The sequence below is a fragment of the Stegodyphus dumicola genome, chromosome 11, assembly GCF_044657685.1.
Source record: "Stegodyphus dumicola isolate Sdum_Otavi_A_Nest chromosome 11, ASM4465768v1".
Taxonomy (NCBI): Eukaryota; Metazoa; Arthropoda; class Arachnida; order Araneae; family Eresidae; genus Stegodyphus; species Stegodyphus dumicola.
The window spans coordinates 18,507,789-18,530,879 of record NC_140778.1 but is presented as its reverse complement, the minus strand read 5'-3'; positions in this window follow the sequence as shown (position 1 = coordinate 18,530,879).

The window sequence follows — 23,091 nt, the reverse complement described above, 5'->3', positions numbered from 1 at the left end:
CTGAGCTCATAATACAGCTTAATAATGTCCATGATCTTTTGGACAAAAACTCTGTTAAAAATCAATATTTTATTGTGCGCAAAGAACACTAGTTCTATAAGCTAGTGGTCTGAACCTAGAGGCCGTCCAGGCAATCTTACGCAACCAACGAATGTATTTTTCGTTCAGTTAATTAGCCTTATTATGCTACTAAATATTAAAGCAAAGATTTTTAAGAATTTTTCAGGAATCAAATGGTTTTAATTCAAAATTTAGGTTATTTTGAGTATCGTCAAAACCGAACATGAGTAACGCCTCTGGAAATCGACAGACTATGATATTAAGCAAATTCAGAGATTTGAAGTTGTGCCTTTAATAATTTATATGACCTTGACATTAAAAATCATTGCAGATTTTTTTATTTTCATAATTACGTTTTATTACTTTTACTGCTGCTTGTATACTGATGTTTGAAGAATCAGGGAACTTCAGGAATTAAGACAATGCACACATTGATTACAGACATGTTGGTTAAAAAATATTAAATTTAAGGAAAACATATCTACTAACAAAATGCAGATCAATGTTTTCACACTCAGGTTTCCGTACCTAATTGAAACACGTAAATTATATCAGACTTGTAGAGGATAATAATCTTAACTATTAAAATTGAGACTTGGTCCTGCAATAACTCTCACAAATACATATTTTCTGTTTCTAGACTAATGCATGGTATTCTCGTTAGCTACTGCCGATCAGTATTAAGATTAATCTCTGACAGCTTTTAAAACAAAAAATCTGTGATAACACCTTACTAAAACAAATGCATGCAGATTAGATAGATTGGACTGATATGCACTTAGGAAAATTAGTTCTTCAAATTTCTTCGTGAAATATATGTGATATGGAAACGTGTTTCGATTCCATGATGCCATATATTTTTAAAAGTATATTTACTATTTGAGATTATAATTATTATGAAAAAATATATAACTATTTTGTTACTTACTAGTTTTTTCGTATAATCCTGCTGTAGATAAATATTTTAAATTTAAACTATATGAAATTCGCTCATCACGTGACATTGGTCACACCCCCTGCATCTTCTGTCCTGTCTGCATGAGAACTAAGTTACTATATGAAATTATATTGCTGTTGTGTAAACATCTTAAATCAAACTGCGTTGCCTGATACAGGAAGAGCGGTGGCTTTGGAAAAAATTATATTTTTTTCTCTTTTGCTTCGCTATATGCTTAATTTTTTTTTTCAGTTTCCTCTTACAGTCTGAAACAATAATTTGTTTGATTGCAACAAATTATTGTTTCAGATTTGTATTATATATTCTGTTGTAAATCACAAGAATGGCTTAATGAATATTTATTTGTATTTTCATCAAGATTACGCTTTTAAAATGTATTAAAAGCGTAACTGAGAAGTTCCACTTATAGCGTGGTGAAGATTTTAATATTTTTGGAAAAAAATTGATTTGTGCTTTTAAAAGCTGACTTATGTTTAATTGAGGACCGATTTCCAAGATCTCTCCTGGAAAGTCTTACCAGTTAAAGTATTTAATGGGTAAATAGCGGCCCGGGAAGACTTTTTTGTGGCCCGCCTAAGACTGTCAGAAAATCTGCTCTGATTCGAGATTTCCTTCATGCGCGCGATCGAAGATACATATTGCATTTCGCTATATATTTCCTCAAAGATAGGTACTCGGCATTACCATGTAGAGGAAAGTGATCTCTGGATGTCTTACGTGTGCATATCTGTGCACCTTTTGCATTTATGTGTTCCCTTTTTACATTTTTGTGAGTGCTCGTTTGCTGCGTTTAAATGCTGCGATGTTTTTGGATTACCATGAATATTATTTCGGCCAAGCTAGTGAATTTCCCCCGTTGGGAAATACTTCGAATAATGTATATGAAAATGGCGCTAAGCATATTTCTTAGACCGATCCTTCGTGCTCTTCGCATAAACATGATATGTACCTCTACGTGGAATCTTCGACGAATTTTTATGTGTGTGATACTCCAGATATTTGGATATATATGAATAATAAGATGTACAATCGTATTTATATAAATAAATTACTCTCTTTGGATTTTGTCAAAGTTCGATACTTTTGTGCACACTCATGGAAAATTTGAGAATTTTGTCCCTCCCTAATGAAAAATACCCTTCCACTGTCATGGATATTTTCGGTTATTAGTTGCATTACTATAATTTATTAATGAACTTCAGATCTGTGAACAACAATTTCGCTGGGATATTTTCAAGAACTTAAAGAAGCTTGAAGACTGTGCTACTTCGTTAATAGATAAGTGCGATTTTCTTTTGTCAAGCCGAGAACGCGGATTTATTCGAAATCCCAGGAACAAACGAAAAATGTTGTTAATGGTAATGAGTGTGTTTCTAATGCTGATAATAAATTAGATATTAAGAAGCCGGGTAAAACAGCGAAATGTATTAAATTAGTTAAAGCTAAGTCGCAATTAACACTACAAATTACATTTGCTAATCTTGATGCACATGGTACTGCTATTACTATTGATAACATTTATCACGTTGGTACTGATAATATTGCTGGATTGAATAATATTAATGACAACGATAATAAAAATGTAAAAATGTCCTTGATAATTATAAATGTAAATATTGCCAGTATTAATACCCCAGCAGGTACAGGCGTGCAGCAGTAGCCGGATCAGCCTAAAACCCCTAGCATGACTAAGTTCTCAGAGGGTATTAATTATTATGCCATTCGCAAAGACTTATCTAGTTAGCTTCCTCTGTAAAGTTTTTAGACGCCTTAGTTGTGAGTTCTTTACGGTCCAGCCGGTCTTGTCGGATGATCATCGTACACTTAATTCTTTTTTTCGTGTATAAAAATATTGAAAATTATGTTTTCATCCCAAGGGATAAATTCCTGTAAAAGTTCTTTTAATTCGCTCCTCTCAAACTCGGATGTTCATATAATACGTGAATCTCTCGTGATACGTTGCGCGTAAGGAAATACAGCTCATCAAATATAAGACCAGTGCTCCTATTTCAGGCGCAGACATATTCCTGCGAGAGTTTTTATTGTATATATAATGTTTTTTCATATTTCTAAGCTGAAATGCATTTATCGAAAAATTAAGTGCCCCATTGTCACAATTATCAGAAGTGCCACAACGCTCCCGAAAATCGCCATGTGGCACTTACATGTATCAAACGTGCAAGTGACACATCTAGGTGCAATAACTGCCAGTTGTGCCACCAGGCGCTTCTCGAGATGCCTAAGAGAGCAAGAAGTTCTGATTTTAGACTGTTTAGTGACAGCGTGTTCTGCCGGCTGAAGACCACATTACTAATTTAAATTTGTCATTAGCTGTCTTCATCAGATTTGCCGTATTCTTGCCATTAGTGCATGTCGTGCCCATATAGGTTTAAACCAACTTGTGGGCTTGTCATTGCTATGTAGCCTTTAGAATAACTTCAAGTTTAGCTTAGTTTTAACTTGAAATTTTACGCCATTGTTTCGTAAGTAGAAGAAGTGATTTTTCTTCAAATATATTGAGTTCTTAATAAAAAGAGTTTACATTCTTCTTACGTTTCTCTCTTTATCTAACTATAGCGATAATTTGCTTAGAACGCACTGCAATCTCCCATTATATTACTGAGAAGAAGCGCGTACTAAACATTAGTTTATCATAGCAAGAAATACGGGTCCGTGTCACTTAGCTGACAGGACACTTAACCGACACCAGTTAGCCGACAGGACATCTAGCCGACACGGACACTTATCCGACAGGACATTTAGCCGAGACGAACACTTAGACGACAGGTAATTTAGCCGACACAGGCATATGCCGACAAGCCATTCAGCCGACAAAGACACTTAGCCGACCGAACATTTAGACGGTACGGACAGTTAGCCGACAGGACATTTAGCCGACAAGGACATTATTTGGCCGACACACGACACAGAGAGTTAGCCAACAGGACATTTAGCCGAACAGGACATTATTTGGCCGACACAGAGAGTTAGCCGTCAGGACATGTAGCTACGGGACACTGTCGGCTAAATGTCCTGTCGGTTAAATGTTCTGTCAGCTAAGTGTCCCTGTCGGCTAAATGTCTTGCCGGCTAAGTGTCACGTCGGCTAAGTGTACGCGGCCGAAGAAATACATGCGCAGTATATACCTGATTATACAATTGAGAATGATAAGATTTAACACGCAGGTAAAGCAAACCTGCAAAAGCTTAAAGGCAAGCAATTAATGTACTTAATAATAATACTTAAATATGCTTAAAATACTTAAAAATAAACATAGCTAAACCCTCAGCATAATTCTGCCATTTAAAAATTGCTAAATTGTTTTATATAATAATATTTTCCTTCTCCTTTAATTTAACTGCATATTAATTTACCTATAGCTAACTGTTCTTTAATTCTGAAATGGGTTGATTTAAGAGAGAGAATTTGCGTAAGAGAATTTGATATTCAGTACGATATTTTTCGACTGGATATGTGTTGAGTTGCAGGTACCGGGTCAGTAGACCTAATCTAATACAGCTAGTTGTACGACTTTCGATTAGATAATGATATGAAAAGAATAAATAAGTAGAGGGTGGGGGAGTTTATAATATTTTGAAAAGAGTTCATATCATAAACAGCAGTGGAGTAGCATTTCGTGAAGGCATCAGTAATCAGGAGCCGGTAGTAACAATGCAGATAGCATTGAAGTCAGTGGAATAATATAAGCTACATCTTCCGAACTCTACCTGAGTCATCTCCGCCTGGGAGCTTGATGATTGACAAAATTTCGAATTATATTTCAACAACTTTTATACTTCAATTGGCATAATGAAGTATTTACCTGATGAACATAATGTATTAACATAATGAAGTATTTAACATTCTTTGTTTGCGAACAGTGCGTAGGAACAGAATTCCAGGTCGCAAGCTCCATAGCAATATGGTTCGTGAAGTTGTCTATGAATTGTAATTGAAGTAAAGTGCTGAGATGGTGGGAAAGCATCATGCATGGCAAGCAGCTGGAAAGCAAATGGGTGTAATGAGGTATGTAGTGCAATGTGAAGTAGTCTTCGCTCGTGAAGTAAGCGATTGGTTTGTACGAATTTAAAGCAAAGGCATTTTTGTTTACGTAACTCGTCTTTTAATGTCGATTTATGAATTGAATAGTTAGTGCCTTTAACCCTTCAACGCATGGCGATGCATATATGAATCATAGCAATTTTTACTGAATTTAGCATTAAAAAAATTACCAAGCAGACGGTTTACTGGGCTGATTTTTATCTAAATATATCCATATCAATATTTAGCAATTCTTTTATTGAGTAGATGGCAGCATGAAACTGTACTCTTTATTTCATTACTGCCACAAGTGCACAAATTCATTTCTGTTTTTTTTTTTTTTTTTTCAGTGGTCAAGCTAGCTTTGTATTATTCATAAATTCAATATTAGAAGCTTAAAAATTTTATTCGATATAGCTGAAGGTATGCATTTCTGGGCTAAGATTTAACCACAGAATCGTTTTAAAATGAAATATTTGAATTTTTCTTTTTGATTCATATATGTATCACTATGCATTTTTGATTAGACTTCAATCTAGAATACAGTTTCATACTTATATGAATTAGGTTAAAATTTAGAGTGAATTTTTAATTATAAGACTTCATAATGCATTTTATTTCATGCTTATTTTTATATCTGCAATACCTACTCGATATTTGCATGTGTTACGGATTTGGTATTTAAATAGCTAATGTTAGTTGAATTGTAAATTAAATGGTTTTATTTCCCGCGCAGTGCAACGCGTGACGAATATTAAAAGAAAGCTAAGCCGGAAAATTTAAAATACAAAAGCGCGTGCATGTAACATTTAATTACTATCTCCTTTTGATTTCGAAAAAGTTCTTGCGCCCGATTTAAAAATCTTATAAAAAGGAGGAAATCCTCTTAGCTTGTTGTTGTCTTAAGAGTTTGTTTATAACTTGTTGTTTTTTAGCTTAAAAAATACATAACCTAAAAAGGTATTTCTAAAATAGAGAGAAAACAAATAGCAGAGCAAAAATACGATACTTTTATTGGAATTACAAACTATAGCTTTTTTGAACGACAGTTTCGCGAAGTACGATCTCCTGATGACGACAACACTCACTGTTGCCAGAACTTATCTAAACTATATATTATATTATTATTATTTTTATTAACACACTTTAATACTTCCCCTTGTAAAAATAATAATAATAATAATAAATTAAAAGTAAAAAGTTACAAAAGTCCTATCTTATCACAAAGAATTAACAGTCTCGGTTTAAATAAAGGTTTAGTCATTATGTCAGCAACTTGCGCATGTGTAGGTACCTGCTGCACAATGATTTCCTTTTCTAAAACTTTCTCTCGTATGAAAAAGTGCTTGATATCAATGTGTTTTGTGCGTCGATGAAACTCCGGGTTTTGTAACAGTCTCACTGCAGCGGCGTTGTCTACTTGAATTACTGGAGTTTCACGTAACTTGGTTACATCACTAAATAGTCGCTTTAACCAAATTACTTCTCTAGAACATTCACTAGCTGCAATTACTTCTGCTTCAGTCGTCGAAGTTGCAACAACTGATTTCCTTTGGCTAATCCATGATATAGCTCCACCACTATATAATATCACTACTCCACTCGTTGATTTTCCTGTTTCTTGACAGCCTCCAAAATCTGCATCACTATAGCATTCTAGAATTCCTGGTTTGTATTTATTCTTGTATGTAACACCTTTAGTTAGAGAATCTGCTATGTATCTGAATACACGTTTCACTTTTTTCCAATCATCTTTCGAAGGATTTTCTAGGTAACGTGATAGAATGCCAACACAGTAAGCTAAATCTGGTCTTGTGCCTAACATAAGATACATTAAAGCTCCTACACCTTCTCTATAAGGAAAAATTTCTCTGTTTGATTTATCTTCCTTTTTCTTTTCAGTTAGACCTTCCTTCAGGATAGGAGTTGACACTGCCTTGCAATCTTCCATCCCAAATATTTGAAGAATTTTTCTTGCATAAGCTTGCTGACTAATTTTAATACTTCCATCTTCAAGATGTTTAATTTCAAGTCCAAGAAAGTATACTGCTGGTATAGTTGTGACTCTGAATCTCAACTTCAATTCTCTGAGAAATATTTCAGATTCTTGTAGATCTGTTGATGCTACTAAACCATCATCTACATATAAACATACGATTAGCTTCTTGCCGTTATTGTTTCTTATATATAAGCATGGATCAGCTTCACTTGTCTTGGAGCCCAGCTGTGGAACAAAATCTCCAAAATATTTATTCCAGTAGCGTGATGATTGTTAAAGTCCATGCAAACTGCGTGTTAAAGTCCATACAAACTGCGTTTCAACTTACAGACTTTCTTCGAACCGTCACTATATCCTTCTGGTTGCTGCATGTATATAGATTCTTAAAGTTTTCCATATAAGAATGCTGAACCGACATCAAACTGAGAAAGATGCATTTTCTCATTGGCTGCGATGCTCAAAACTGAACGAATAGTTCCTAACTTTGTTACTGGACTAAACGTTTGATCATAATCAACTTCAAAACGTTGTGTACATCGTTTGGCAACAAGTCTAGCCTTGAATTTATCAATAGATCTATCAGGATTCCTTTTGATCTTATAAACCCACTTGCATGGTATAGCTTTAGCATCTTTTGGTAATTTTTCTAAACTCCATGTCTCATTCTCTATCAATGATTTCATCTCTGAATCCATAGCTTCTTTCCAATTAACACTTTGCTTAAAGTTGATCGCTTGTTCATAAGATTCGGGCTCTTCAGAATCAATAATAAAAGCTTCACTTATCATTATATAATCTTCAAAACGCTTTGGCTTTCTCAAGTCAGCTCTATCTCTTAGATATCTTGACTGTGCATTATTTTGCAAATTAATATCTTCACATTCTTGTCTTTCAAAATGTTCTTCTTATATATTTCCAGATATTTCTTTGTTGTATTCTTTTTCTGAATTATCTTCTTCACAAAGAAACTTTTCTGACTTATCTTTTTCTGAATTTTGTTGATTTTCAGAGCCAGAAATTAGGCTATCTTGATCTTGAATAGGTAACTGCACCCTTTCTTCACAATTTGTGAGCTTTTCGCTAAATATAATATCCCGTGAACAGATCACACTATTGGTTTCTTTGATCCATAGTCGGTATCTTTCGTCTCCATCATAACCAATTAAATAAGCTTTTGTAGCCTTATTATCCATTTTCCTTCTTCTTTGTTTAGGAATATGGGCATAACACACAGATCCTACTATACGAAGATGCTTAATTCGAGGTTTCTTTTTAAACCATAGCTCATAAGTGATTTGGGATTATTCAGTTATGGGAAAGCACACGAGGGCTATCTGCCTAAAGGAAGGGGTGCCTCCGTGGAGGACTTTCTAAGGGAAACTGGCTCGTATACACGTTACACATGGGGAAAACCACGAAAACTCCCATGCAGCCAGCCCGTTCGCGAGATTCGAACCTCGGACCGAACTGCCAGTGTTCAGCGTCTTTACCGCTTGGCCGCTGGTGGGCCATAGCTCATGAGGACTCATGCCTTCTACTGATGATTTGCCAGTTCTGTTTAGTACATATATGACAGTGTTGACTAGTTCAGCCCACTTTGCGGCAGGAAAATGAGCTTCAGAATTTGAGTACTTAAATGTTCTTGCCATTTCGATTATTGTAGGTATGTCTCTTTAACTAGAGCCATTTTGTTCAGGAGAATAAGGTGCTGTTAGTTTTTGAGTTATACCTTCAGAATGCAAAATAGCACGCACTTTGTCATTGTCAAACTCGCCTCCATTATCGCTGAGAAATTCTTTGACTGAATGTCCTAAAATTTTAGCTTGTGCAAACATGTGTTGTAACATATTTACAACAGCAGATTTTTCCTTGATAAAATACCCATAACGAAACTTTGTGTAGCTATCTTTACACACAACTAAGTATCTTTTCTTTTTTAATTCCTAATTCTTTCTCAAGCATGCTCTTAATGTGACGTTTATCTTGATGTTCCCATCTCTGATGATATAACTCTAACAAGGAATTGTCTGATTCAGCAGCATGCACTTCTATAATTTTATCAGGCATAATAGGTTCGATAGCTGCCTTGTATAAAGTACCATATACTTTGCGAGTTCCAAAAAGCACTACTTGACCATTAACCTTTAACCAGTTGTAACTGTTGAAATAAATTTACTATTCGGATTTCTATCTTGAGCAGCAAGTAAAGAAAATAAATTTCTGTTTATCTCAGGGACATACCAAACATCTTTAAGGTAAATTCTTTGAATTTTACTACCAATAGTTGTTTTGACACATATTGTACCTTTACCAAGAGCAACTAAAGTTTCTTTTCGAGCAGCCTTGATGCTACAGGGACTATCAAACTTCATAAAGTCAATAAAGTATGTGAAACAATTCATGATATGTCTTGTAGCTCCACTATCAATCCAAAAAGATGTTTGATTAGTCTTAGCCTCTTCGTCAATGGACATCAGTATTACACTGCCTGTATTTCCTTCATTGGTTTTCGTTAACCTATTCTTGGGTGGTCTTCCATCAGCAATCCACTGTTTATAATCTTTTTCCCAGTGTCCTTTCTTTTTGCAATAATTGCAAATTTCTTCTTTTCTTCTGAATTTATCTTTTTTATATTGCTTTTGTTTTTCAGATTTTGACATTACTAATGCCACTTGTTCATTTGTATTGCCTTTCTCATGACTTTTAAATTCTCTTTCATGAGAGCAAAACTGTGCTGTTAACTCATCAACTGTTCTTTTGTCTTCACCCAAGAGTAACCAACTTGACTTAAACAAATGGTATTGTCCTGGTAAGACATCTAAAATCTTGCAGTTGAGTAGCATGTCAGGTAACTTATTTTCATTTTTCTTTTCCAGTCCTGAATTCAACTCATTCCATAAGTTTTTTAATTTGGAAAGATGAGCTGTCATATTATCATTTTCATTCCCCTTGAATTGAAAAAATTGCATGCATATATTACAGAATTGATTTTCTGATGATGCTTCAAATAACTTATGTAATTCCAACCACACTTCTCTAGCAGTCTGAAATCTCATAACTTTTTGCAGAGTTTCTTCCGTCATGGAATTCGTTAATACCATCATAGCACTAGTGTTTGCATTTTGAAACTTCTTAACAGCTTTATTATATTTCTCTTGTTGAGCAATCGGAGCATCTACAGGAAGAATTTCTGGTTTCACTATAGTTCCTTCTACAATTTCTAAAGCACCAGGATGATAATTTAAAACAAATTTTATCCTGTATTTCCATATAAGCCAATCGCTTTCACCTGATAAAGACTTTACTTGGACCTTAGATAATTCCATACTTTGATTTCTAAACAACTTTCGATTGCTATAACGAAAACAAAACACTTACTTGATTAGGCTTAACCAGTTCCGTTTCTTCGAGAAAACATCAATTCAAAACATTTGGCGCAATATGGGAGCTTGCTGGACCCATAACCTAAAAAAGTATTTCTTAAAAAATACATAACCTAAAAAGGTATTTCTAAAATAGAGAGAAAACAAATAGCAGAGCAAAAATACGATGCTTTTATTGGAATTACAAACTATAGCTTTTTTGAACGACAGTATCGCGAAGCACGATCTGCTGATGACGACAGCACTCATTGTTGCCAGAACTTATCTAAACTATATATTATATTATTATTATTTTTATTAACATACTTTAATAATAAAAAGGAGGAAAACCTCTTAGCTTTTTGTTGTCTTAAGAGTTTGTTTATAAAACTGCTCTTGTTGATTGTAGCGAATTCGCGGATTAGCTTTCTTTAGCTGTTTTGAATTAACTTCTGTTGAACGTTTGAGTAATTAAGATAACTACCGTGAGATATTGTAACACTGAAAGAATATCTGAGGAAATTTTTGTTGTGTTAGTAATAAATTTTGTCCATTTTTCATCGACTTCTGCATTCAATTCAAACAAACCCGTACGCACACAACACATGCATTGTTGTTATTTAGAGTCATAAAATATTAATTGTTGTGATTAGACTTTCTAGGCATTCCTCGAAATCAAAATTTCGAATTATATTTCAACAACGTTTATACTTCAATTGGCATAATGAAGTATTTAACTGATGAGGGCATTCTTTGTTTGCGAACAGTGCGTAGGAACAGAATTCCAGGTCACAAGCTCCATACAGATGAGCAACTGAAGAGGGTTGAGGGGAAAAAGCTTTGAATACGTTGCAAACTATGGTGGAACTGAAATACGTAATTTATTCTGGAAAGAAGAGAAGAATGTGTTCCTGTTGTCTACGTTTGCTGAGAAACACCCCATTGAACAAATATCTAGATTCCATAGGAAGAAAAAAAGAGACAGTTACTGTGGATTGCCCGAATGTCGTGAAACAATACAACAAACATATGGGAGAGTTGATTTGCTGGATACAAAATAACTCTGAAATAAAAAAATCTGTTGTGTACACCACATGACTTCCTTGTACGGAATATTAAATTATACACATTTTTTCTTGCATTTCATTTAAACTTATTGGATTGAATTAAATCTACTTCGCCGACAGCGCATAAACCACTATAGAATAAATTCATTCTTTAAAATTCACTCTAGTATTTGTTTATCATAGCGACACTCTGGCTCTAGATTCACTTAACAGTATTATATTTCGTTCATATTATAACTCATAATGCACAAAATGTATATCATTTAAAGAATAGAATTATCTAATCGTTGCCACATGTTCTATTCAAATACTATAATGAATAATAAAGCTAGAATGATGTATAAAAGAAATTAAGCAAATAAAACAAAAAAGAAACAGTTTTTCACAGACGATTGAGTATTTCTCATTCAATTAATTCAGTTTTCACTTCGCGAGAAGGCAAAAATACATAAAAACTCAAAATATCTCTATTAAAAATTACGAAGTAATTTTGCCATAATAATTAATGTCAGATTAATTCTAATTAACTGAAGGAAAAATTTATTCGCTTTTCACGTAAGATTGCTAAAATGGCCTCTACTTCAAGACAACTTGCTTATAGGGTTAGTGGTTTTTCTTACTATGAAATGCTAATTATGAAACTAGATTACATGTAATATAAACATGGACTCTACTATGTTGTATCATCAACATTTACTTTGTAGACTCAAATATAGCAAACAGTATTGGAACCTAATTTAAAATATGCGCTAGCTTGAATTGGTTAAAAGTTATTACAAAGCTGAACTATCTGTGAGATTATCTGTTAGATTTGTATATTAACCCAGCCTCAACAACTAACATTCAAAATTATCTAACCTTCTGAAACATTAGTGCCCTTAAAACTTATTTAACTGTAATCACAAAGACAGTTTGGTGAAGATCCAAAGTAAAGTTTATTAAGCCATTTATAACTGAAAATACAACACAAATATAAAAACATGACTTGTTGTAATAAAAGTGTGACAAGGATAAGGCTGATTTATCTTCTAGTTTTGTTTAAATATTTTACACATAAAGTTGAATTCAAATTTAAATACCTGACTGGGAAACCATACACATAAACTCGTGCGTTTTTTTAGCTTGCCAGTAACTCGTGCGTAGGCACTATCTAAATTTTCTATGAGTTGAATATAGCAGTAACTACCTTTTCTTGAGGCAGTCGCGGACACTTCACTAACTGAGCTACATTTGATTTATGCCACATTGAGTTTAGTTTTATATGACTTGCCTGCATCAAAATGTAAGTGTTAATGAAACATATAAATAGTTGTCGTAAACTAACTTCCTAAATGTGAAATTCTTTTATCCGCTTCCGAAACTCAAAATTATTTTAACGATTCCAACGCAAGGTTTCAGCTGGGAGTAAACCAGTGTTTTTTGCTATTAAAAAAGCTCAAGGACTTAAATCGGTTACGTTGTGCTTCGAAGAAGTTTTTATGTGCGCGACAAGATTTACATCTAAAAGAATGCTTAGCTTTTATTCATCAACAAATGAACAGATCCGCCTTCTAACGGATTTCACTCGCAGGCAATCAAAGTAAACGCTCTACATAGAAATAAGTTCTACTTTGAAAAAGAAATGGGTCGCGCAAAATGGACATAGACAAATGTCTAAGTATGTATAAAAGTATGGAATTCGTTTAACTATTCAACGCAATTTTTGTTATCCAAAATTACAGTATAGGTTGATCAAAGTTAAGTAATATTTAATCAATCTGATTCATTGTTAAGGTAATGTTTGGTCACATTTAAGGCTCAGACTGGAGTAGAAAGACTTTGAAATATATTATCCCCGCACATTTAATTAATATAACTTATAAATATATTAAAAAAGGAATCATTACGCACCGTGTGTAACGGAAATTAAAATATCAATTTATCTGAAATTTGTTAATTCACTCGCTAACCACTAAGAAGTTAAATTCGCGAAACCTCAGGAATTCTACTGATATCTCCAATTGCTTTGAAAAGCTCAAGCTCTATCCTACATTTTCTCTAGTTCTACATATTTTTAAGATTTATATTAGAAGTAGATGCAGCTAGAATTTAGCATAAAGCCACATCAACCCTATATGGACATGGTTCAATCAGAGGTGCATAGATTCCCGATGCAAAAGCAGCGTTAACAGCGAAGGGCAAAATAAGGGCGTGAAATTGGCGAACCAAAAGAAGTATGAAGGAGACCTAAGCGAAGCTAAAGGGAAATATTAATTTTAAAAATTACTCTTTGTCTCAATAGCGCAATGTGAGAATCACTGCCCTAATATAAAGGTTTATGTGACATTTCATTGAAAATCCAGTTTTTGTATGCTATAAAAGCCTTTTTTCTTGTCACTCAACCTAATTGCTATCGTAAGGTTTATCCTAAGTTTATAACAGTTAATTTTAGTTAAAGATACTTTCCTGTCCTTCCTAATTTTATTCCTAATTTTAGCTTACAATTTCCTGCCAGAATGTGTTTTTAGAATCGCGTTTAATGCAAAGGAGTGTTATTTAAGTCGAAATTTTACACGGTAAAAAAAAAAAAAAAACGTTCGCTCTTTACAGGTAAAAGTTTTGTAAAGTTACAGAAATCAAAAAGTTACAGAAGAATTTCCTGTAATGGTAACAGGTTGAAAGCAAACTGTAGCGGTAACAGCTGATTTGCTTGTAACATTACAGATAATGTTTCAGTAGCCGCGCGGAAGAATCACGTAACTGACTGGAAATTAGCCAATCAGGAGAAAAGTGTTTGAAAGCTAGTTGCAGAAAAAAACATGGCTGAATGCATGTTGGTTGTATAGCGCAGGTAAGTAAGAAAATGTTTACAATTACTACTTGAAATATTTTTTGTTCATTTTATGCAGATTATTCTCATGCACTTTGCACTGTTATATGTAGTGAGTAAGTATTTAAACGTTTAAGCTTTGCGATTAATTAATATCAGTGTTCGTAATGTCTAATGAGTTGAAAGAGTGCAAAATATTTATTCCAAATGCAGATCTAATAGTAGTATTTTGTCATTGTGCATCCGATAAATTACGCCTTAAATTGCCCGTATTATTATTTAAAACTAATTATTCCAAAATTTAATCACCGTTTGTGTTATATAATTGAAATGGTAATGTGGTTGTTGAAAACAAAACTAATTATTTTAGCGTTCTTTTCCAATCGTCTGACCAAAGAACGTTCGACATCTTTTTCCCGGCAGGCCTTGCGAGAAACGTTTATATAAACATTTAGAATTCTGAATGTAATGTATATATTTTTTTGCTTACTAGGTTTAGTTTATTCTTTTTCTAGGATTATCTAATTAGTTATACCTGGTTTATAATTAAGTGTAATATGTTTATGTACAAGTGTGTTATTAAGTAAAATTACGAAAACTTGAACAACGCGGTCGAGAATCTCGTTTATTCCTTTAGTGTAATAATATTTTTTTCAGTGGTATTAATTTCTTACGAAAATATTATAATTCCAAAATGAAGTAATTATATTGATTAAAAATATACCGTATCATACTTTTTGTAATGTTTTGTTTTACTAACTAGATGCAACTTAATTATTCCATATGTTTTAATATACCAATATCAACAGGGAAAACAGGGAAATGACCTAAAATATTTTTCTAACAATTCGTTAAACTAATTATAAAACTAAAATTTTGTGCATCATTTCCAAAAATATCATTTCATTAATATTTTATAAATGACAACATATATTATATTGTATATATAACTACCATTGCATACTTATAAGTTTTTAAACATTTAATGTAGAATTTATGTTGATTTTATTTTGCCCAGTTTTAATACAGTTTTGAAGTATGAGAAGTACTAGGATAGTATAAATCTGCTAATACAAGTTTAATACATTTCTTGACAAATGTTTCTCTTATTCATGTAATATAATATATAAATCATAAAATAAGTTTTCTTAAAAATAAATTATTATTGTTTATTGGAATTTAAAACAATTCTGTATCTGTATGTTGTATTAAAAATAAAATAATAATGAATTTTTAATGAAGCATTGATTTTAGCATTAACAATGTAAATATATATATATATACATGAATAAATGGAAATGCAAGCTACGTTTCCTTACAAAACCGCCCATGAATATATACTTCCCTTTAGGCTGATAGCCTTTGCATGCTTTGCCATATTCTATCCAAATGATGCAAATATGCAGAAAATTGTACTTTCTTTGAAAGTTAATACCGGAAATAAAATTCAGTGCATTTGTAAACTACATTAGTTCTCTTATAGCTTGGCATTTAATTGCCCAATGATTTACTAGTCCAAACTAAGGCAGAATTCAGATATCGTTCAAATAAAAGAAAATTAATAAGGTCTGATTTTTAGACGTATATATGAAGATTTATTTTTTTAAATATTATTTTAAGTCAACCAAATTAATTTCAAATTTAAGTAAGTATTCATGCCTTTCAGTAGCAATATTTTTGATATCTTAAATTAAATAACTGAATGCAATATTTCTTGTTAATAAAAGAAAAGCAATGTTATGAAAGACTAGCGAAGTGGATTTGCAAGTTCTAATTACGAAAGATCCCATGTTTTAAGGGGTCATTTTTAAAAATACTTAATTAAAAAAAATATTTAACCTAAAACTTCCAAACTTCACACATGTGGAATATTAATTCTATATATTTTATCTCATTCTTATTTTATTAATTAATTTCATAGCATTTCGTGTGACACTAGTAGTAATTATTAATTAAATTTTATGCTGTTTCTGATCTATGTTTTGATTTTGTTATTAATTACGTTAGTTTACATAAGATTTAAAATTATGTAAGGTACAAAAACCTTCTGCATCTATTAATATATGCTGAAGTGAATGAAATTATGCCACTGAAATTTTTTAAAATCAAAAACAAATTTCTCTGGAAAATTAAAGTTATAAATTCTGAATGCAAACAAAGGAGTGAATTTGAAAGTTATCAAATAAGCCAAAGTGTTGGTCATTTTTTCAGTTTTGCAAAAGAATTTTTATACTTTGCAGAATGGGAATATGATGTTTGGTTTTGTTAGCATTAATTATTAGAACTGAATTATTGCAACTTACATTGCAACACGTAATTTAGCTTAAAATTTATTTGAACTTAATTTTCTAATTTATTTTGATCATGTATATTTCATGTGTCATAAGTCTTTGAAATGAACTTAATTCTATTTATTTACACAATTTTTTAAAGAAGAAAAGTCACATTTGGTTTGCTTAGTTGCACACGAAGATACATACCTATATATATAGAGAGAGAGAGGGAGAAAGAGGAGTTATGTTTACTTGCAGACTTTTTTTTTCCTTTTTACTAATATTATAGTATGAAAATCAAGGGGGAAATTAAACAATCAATTTAATTTTGAAGGATGTGATTACAATAAGATCATAACCAATCAAAAATATTCATGAATGAACTACTGGTAACTATCATAGTATTATTATTTAAAAGAAACCTACATTCCAATAAGAACGCTTAGTAACATAACCATTTAAGTTATCTGATAAAAGTCATTTTCATTCCTACTTCCCTATACCTTGAATTTCACTCTTAGTATTGCCCCCTGCTACTCCCTAGACCTCAAAGCATTTAATGCATCTGGAACTGCAATGTTTCTTCTTCTACAGCATGCAAGTTATCACCGTTTAGTTTGTACTGCCACGAGCAATGATCTTCAGAATTACCGTATTGCGTTGCATATTTCACCCCACCGAGCTTTAGAACCAGATTCTGAAAATTAAAAAAATATTTACATAATTTTCCCCCTTTAATGCATTCAGAAAATGAATATCCCAAGATTTTAAAATGGATTTATCAACATAATGATTGTTTTCGTCATACTAACAAAGGCAAACTTTTGCACACTTAAGGCCCCGTTGAATCTTTCTCTTCTAACTGTTGAATATTATGTCAGCCTAATACAAACAATGATCTATGATAGTGAAAGCAAATACCAACTGCCATTCACTGTGCAATTTTGCCATATCAGCTGAATGTTCATCCTAGCAAGCATCGGACCACAACCTTCTCTAATTATTTATGTATGATCTGAGGCCTAAGGATTTGCAAGAACAACAATGAGAATGACAGAAGTTCAAATTATAAAGAAGAAATGAGATAACTTATTAGATGTTGCAATTATGTGTATTCTTATTGAAATAGAGGTTTCTTTTAAATAAATAATATTGTGATAGTAGTAGTTTATCCATGATTACTTTTCATTTGTTATATTCCTACTACTGTGACTGTGTCCTTTGGAAATTAAATTATTCGTTTAATTTTTCCCTCTTAATTTTCGGAAGATAAAATTAGTAAAAATAAGTGGGAATATGGCATCAAGAGCATTAGATGTCCCCCATTTTCTTGAAGCTGTTCACTATTATTGTTTCATCAATGATAGGCCATGCACCCAAAATCCACTAGCAAATCAGTTAGTAAGATGAAAATGACCACTATGCAGACAAAACATTTAGGGTAACTTGTTTTGTGACCGCCTTAAGGAAGACAAACATTACCTAAATCTTTAAAACATATTCAGAATCCTGTGCTAAAAGAAAGCTAGGGGGAAAATGTTGTCCGAGTCCCAGTGATTCCTTTGGACGAATATGTAATATTGTTTTAGAAATTTAAGGTAATAAATATAATATTTTTCGAATGCTAAAACAGTTCGAGAAATTTATTCAAGTTCTGAATTCTGAATATAAGTATACTGTATATTATATTTAATAACTATGGTGGCTTCATTTATGAAAATATTTGAATATTGGCTGTTTTTGTACAATGAACCTTCTCTAAGCTAGCTATACGTGATTCCTGAAAATTTTGATCTTTAAATGATAGTGGGCATCCTAGAGAAGTTATGTTTACTAATTAGTTATTTTATGAGGAATGCTGGTTAAATTTAAAAAGTGATTGACTGAGGTAGCTTGTCGTAATGAGACGGTTCACTGTAATCCAATTTTTTAAAGAATTCAAGCTGTTCTTAATTAATTAAGATATTATAAAGAAATATGATTAAAAGTGTTATATAAGCACATGTTTAAAACATCTATTAAAATAATTTTTATAAGCTTTTTAAGAGCATGATTATGATTTTAAAAGAAATGTTTTTTTCTTTATTTAGGAGACATGGTTTACAAAGAGGAGAAAATCCATTCATTTTTTCCAAGCAGTCGAAACGAATTTTTATGAAATGTTTATTAAATTATATTAAGCTGTTTTTTAATTAACTCTTTTTTTCAGGTTTTATGTAAAGTTTATGAATTAAATAATAAATTATTTTTACTTCTGTATTTCAATTAGCATATCATTTGCTTCATAGTGTTTCACAATAAAATTATAAATTCAATAAACTTCTTAATTAACATGCTGTAATATAAAGAGAGCATAAAGTTTGTTTTCTGTTGTCACATGTTTATTTCACAATTTTGTATGCGAATCTCGAAATTTAACTGAAGTATTAAACGAAGCTAAACTGAAGTATTAATTTTAGAAACAAATTTCTTAAAGGCATAATTGTATTAATTTTAAGGGAAACAAGGCTTTAAAAATTAAAGTCAGTTGGCAAAGTTTTATGCTTATTCAAAAAGCATGACATTGGGTTTTTAATGAAAGACTTCTATCTGTTAATTTAAAGGAAATTATTTGAAGGTAAGTAAAAAAGTTATGCATTATTTCAAACAATAGCAGACTGTTGACAAACACTGAGTGCAGATAAGAATAAAAAAATTAGTTAGACGTTGTAATTCAAGAGTATGAACAAAATTCGTATTCCTTGTAGTAACAAAATGAAGTTCATTGCTATGTTGAATTCTTTAATTTACTGAAAATGTCATTTTTTAGAAGGAGAGAACATATTTTTGAAATATGAAGAACAGCTGTTCTGAGTTCTTCATAGAAATATTTCACAAAATGTCTTTTACTGTAATAATATGATCATATCAACATGCAACACGTTTACTCATATAAGTTAAATCTAAAGCAACATGTGTCTATTTTAGCTAAAATTACTAAAAAGAAAGTTCTAGAACATATCTTATTAACTGACACTAAAACATGCAAATAAAACATACTATTTTTTTCAGCTATTTTACAGGGCAAATATAAGGAGTAGCATATCAATTTTAACTTTTAAATTAATCAAAATGATAATATGAAAGGCCTTTCAATAATATCAGACATAAGTTTCTCTTCATAAAACAAAAATACTCTGCAACAGACTAATGTTACTTTTTGAAAAAAGAAAATTGCTGTTGAAAGCGCATCTTTTAAATTAATGCTATTCTGAGGTCAAATTGACTAATTTAAAAAGACAAACTATTATGATTCACTTGCATATATCTGTATAATGATATACACATGCAGATATTGTTTTACTCAAAACATCTTGATTTAAATATATTTTATTATAATAAGCATCATTTTAGACAAAAAAATCTATTACTTTTATAGACATATCCTTTAGTACTATCTATGAAAAATATATTCTACACACATAATTACTTAATGGGATATTAGAAGGAAATAATCTGAAACCTTTACAGATACAACCATTGGAATTTTACTTAAGAAAAGTATCTTCTACTCACATAATAACTTGCTATAATAATACAAGCAAATAACCTCTAACGGTTACAGATATATCTGCTGAGATTTTACATGAGAAAAACATGTTCTTTTTACATAATTATTTGCTGTAATATTACAGGCAAATAATCTGTAACCATTACAGATATGTGGGATATCATCGTTCATTATAATCAGATTACGCGACAAGCTGTGAAAATAAATCTTTTACTTTTCCGATGATAGAAGGCAGACGATTCCGCCATTAAGACGATGACGCGATTAAAAGATGTTCACATGTAAAAGACGGTCGATTCTCTTTCATCTGTAAATAATCTTATCTATTTCCTTCTACGTATGTAATTACTTTGTAGTTTGTTGCAACTATTCATGTTTCATTAAATATTCAAGTTATTTGTAAATCGGACTAGTTTATTAGCCCCTAGACAGCCACATCGGAAGTAAGTTTACAGACATCATATTCCTAGACAGTAAGTACCGATTCTACAGATTTGGGCGCTCAGGCCACGATGAGCCTAGGAAGAAGCATGATGAATATTACAAAAGAAGAGAAGTAAGTTTTGTTTCGATTATTTCCACAATTTTACTTCTAAGAATAGTGTTCCATGATACTGTGAATTAAGATGACTACCTTAAATTCTAATCCTAGAATTTCAAATTCTTTAAAGACTGGGCCTACTAAGTCAATTAAACTTTTACATCAAATTGTGTTTGGAACTTTGGGTGATCGAAAAAATAGAGCTAGATTGCGTAACTTTTGTCGTTTTCCATCTGATTTTAATATTGAAGAAACAAAACACAAATTACTTAAAACTCTTACTGCAAATGATTTTATTTCTGTGTGTAATTTGTTACATCTTAATTATGATTAAAATCCTGATAAAAACTGTGATTTAATATTGAAAAGTCTTTGTGATTTTAAGCTTTTAAAATACGAAAGTGATCACGATGATGAGTTATCTGAAAACGAAAGTGTTTATGATTCTGATAAAAATGATGATATTAATTCTGTTCGGTCAGAATCACCTCCCATAAATAACTCAGTGGATGAAAATATTATAATGCCTAACAATATTTCCCTACATTTTCGTGATATCTTAGAAACTGTTTCTGAATTTAATGGCACTGATACATATCCAGTTGAATCCTTCATTGGTGATTTAGAAGAATCTTTTAAATTATTTAAGTTATCGGAATTACAGAAAATTGTGTTTGCTAAAAAATTGCTTACTGGTTCTGCTAAAGTATTTATTAGGTCTTTGAAGGGACAAATTAAAAGAAAATCTTTTATCTGAATTTGGTTCTAAAATAAACAGTGCACAACTTCATAATTTGTTACAGAATCGACACTTAAATCCTGGTGAATCACTTTCCGAATATTTAATTGCCATACGTGAAATAGCCAGTTGCGGTTCTGTTGATGATTCATCAATTCTTGATTATGTAATCAATGGGATACCAGATCTGAGTAGTAACAAAATTGTTTTGTACGGTTGTAAAACTATTTCTGAATTCAAAGAGAAATTAAAAATTTATGAGAAAATTTGCGTTCCAGATACGAAAAATAAGGATTATTCAAGTACTAACACACAAAATAAAACACACGCTATACCTAGTAAGATTAAAGAGCCAAGGTGTTATAATTGCGAAAGTTTAGGTCATAAATCGAATTTTTGTAACAATAAGAGTAAAGGATTTAAGTGCTTAAAATGCGATTTGTTTGGACACAAAGCCGCAGATTGTTCCAAAGCATCATCTAAAAATATCCAAGAGGCCAAAGCTGTACCTCCAATAACTCAGACTTGTCAGAAAGAAATGTATAAAACTGTTAATTTGAGTAATTTGCAAATTGATGCTTTAATAGATACTGGTAGTCAAGTAACGCTAATAAAAGAAGATATACATAAGAAGATAGGTTCTTCTGAACTTAAGTCGGCAGAGCTACAGTTAACGGAATTTGGCAACAAACCTATAGAGAGATTTGAAGGTGAATTCCAAATTGATGGTTCTTTATTTAAATCAAATATTTGCGTTATCACAGAAAATAAGAAATCTGATAGTGATTCCGAAGGGCATAAAAATGCTCGTTGCAGTGGAAATGGTTCTGAAGAAGGATATGGAAAAGTTGTTAATTATGGTGTTTTACTTCCAAAACCAGAAACTAATCCTGTTAGTATAGTTCCTGTTACAATACAGAATGTGATCAAACTGGATACTTCATCTACAGTTAAAGCAAGTGGCATTGATTTCCTGATTGTGAATTCTGACGACGTCCCGAGTGATGCAGATTCTGATATAAGTAAAAATGATGCTATTAAAGATGAATTTGAATTAGTGCAAAAAGGAAACTCAAGCACAATGCAATTAGCTCTGAAGGCAATGAGGAGAAACGCCACTGCAGAAGGAGATTCTGAAGCGAAGCATTTTCCCGAACAAGAGTCATTTGCTAAAGATGATGAATCATATGCGAATTCTACTAGAACAGTTTCAGTAAAATACCTTGCAATAGAGAAGCAAAAAAAGCCACTGGAGACGAAGAAATTACAGAGACCAACGAAGAGGAGAAGATTGAAAAGCAGAAGTCAGTCAGAAAACCTGATCACAACGACGCTGATACGGAAAGCAAAGACGGAACAAAAGAAATTAAAGAAAGTGAGAAAAGAGAAGCGAAAAGCAGATTCAGAAGATCCAGGAAAAAAATTGAAAATCTTTGATAATGAAATACCGATTTTGATTATTCCTGATTTAGACGTTTTTCCCAAGTTGACAAATTTCTCCCGATTTGACTAACGGACTATTATTTTAAAGACGTGAACTAATTTAAGAAGACTGAAGATGATGTCTAAGGATGAAATGTATGAAGGAAGACGGCTTAAAGAAGATGATTTTTAGAAGACGCATACGAATGACGGATTTTGAAGATATTTAAGACGCATTCAGAAGACGTATCCAGACGGTATCTAAGAAGA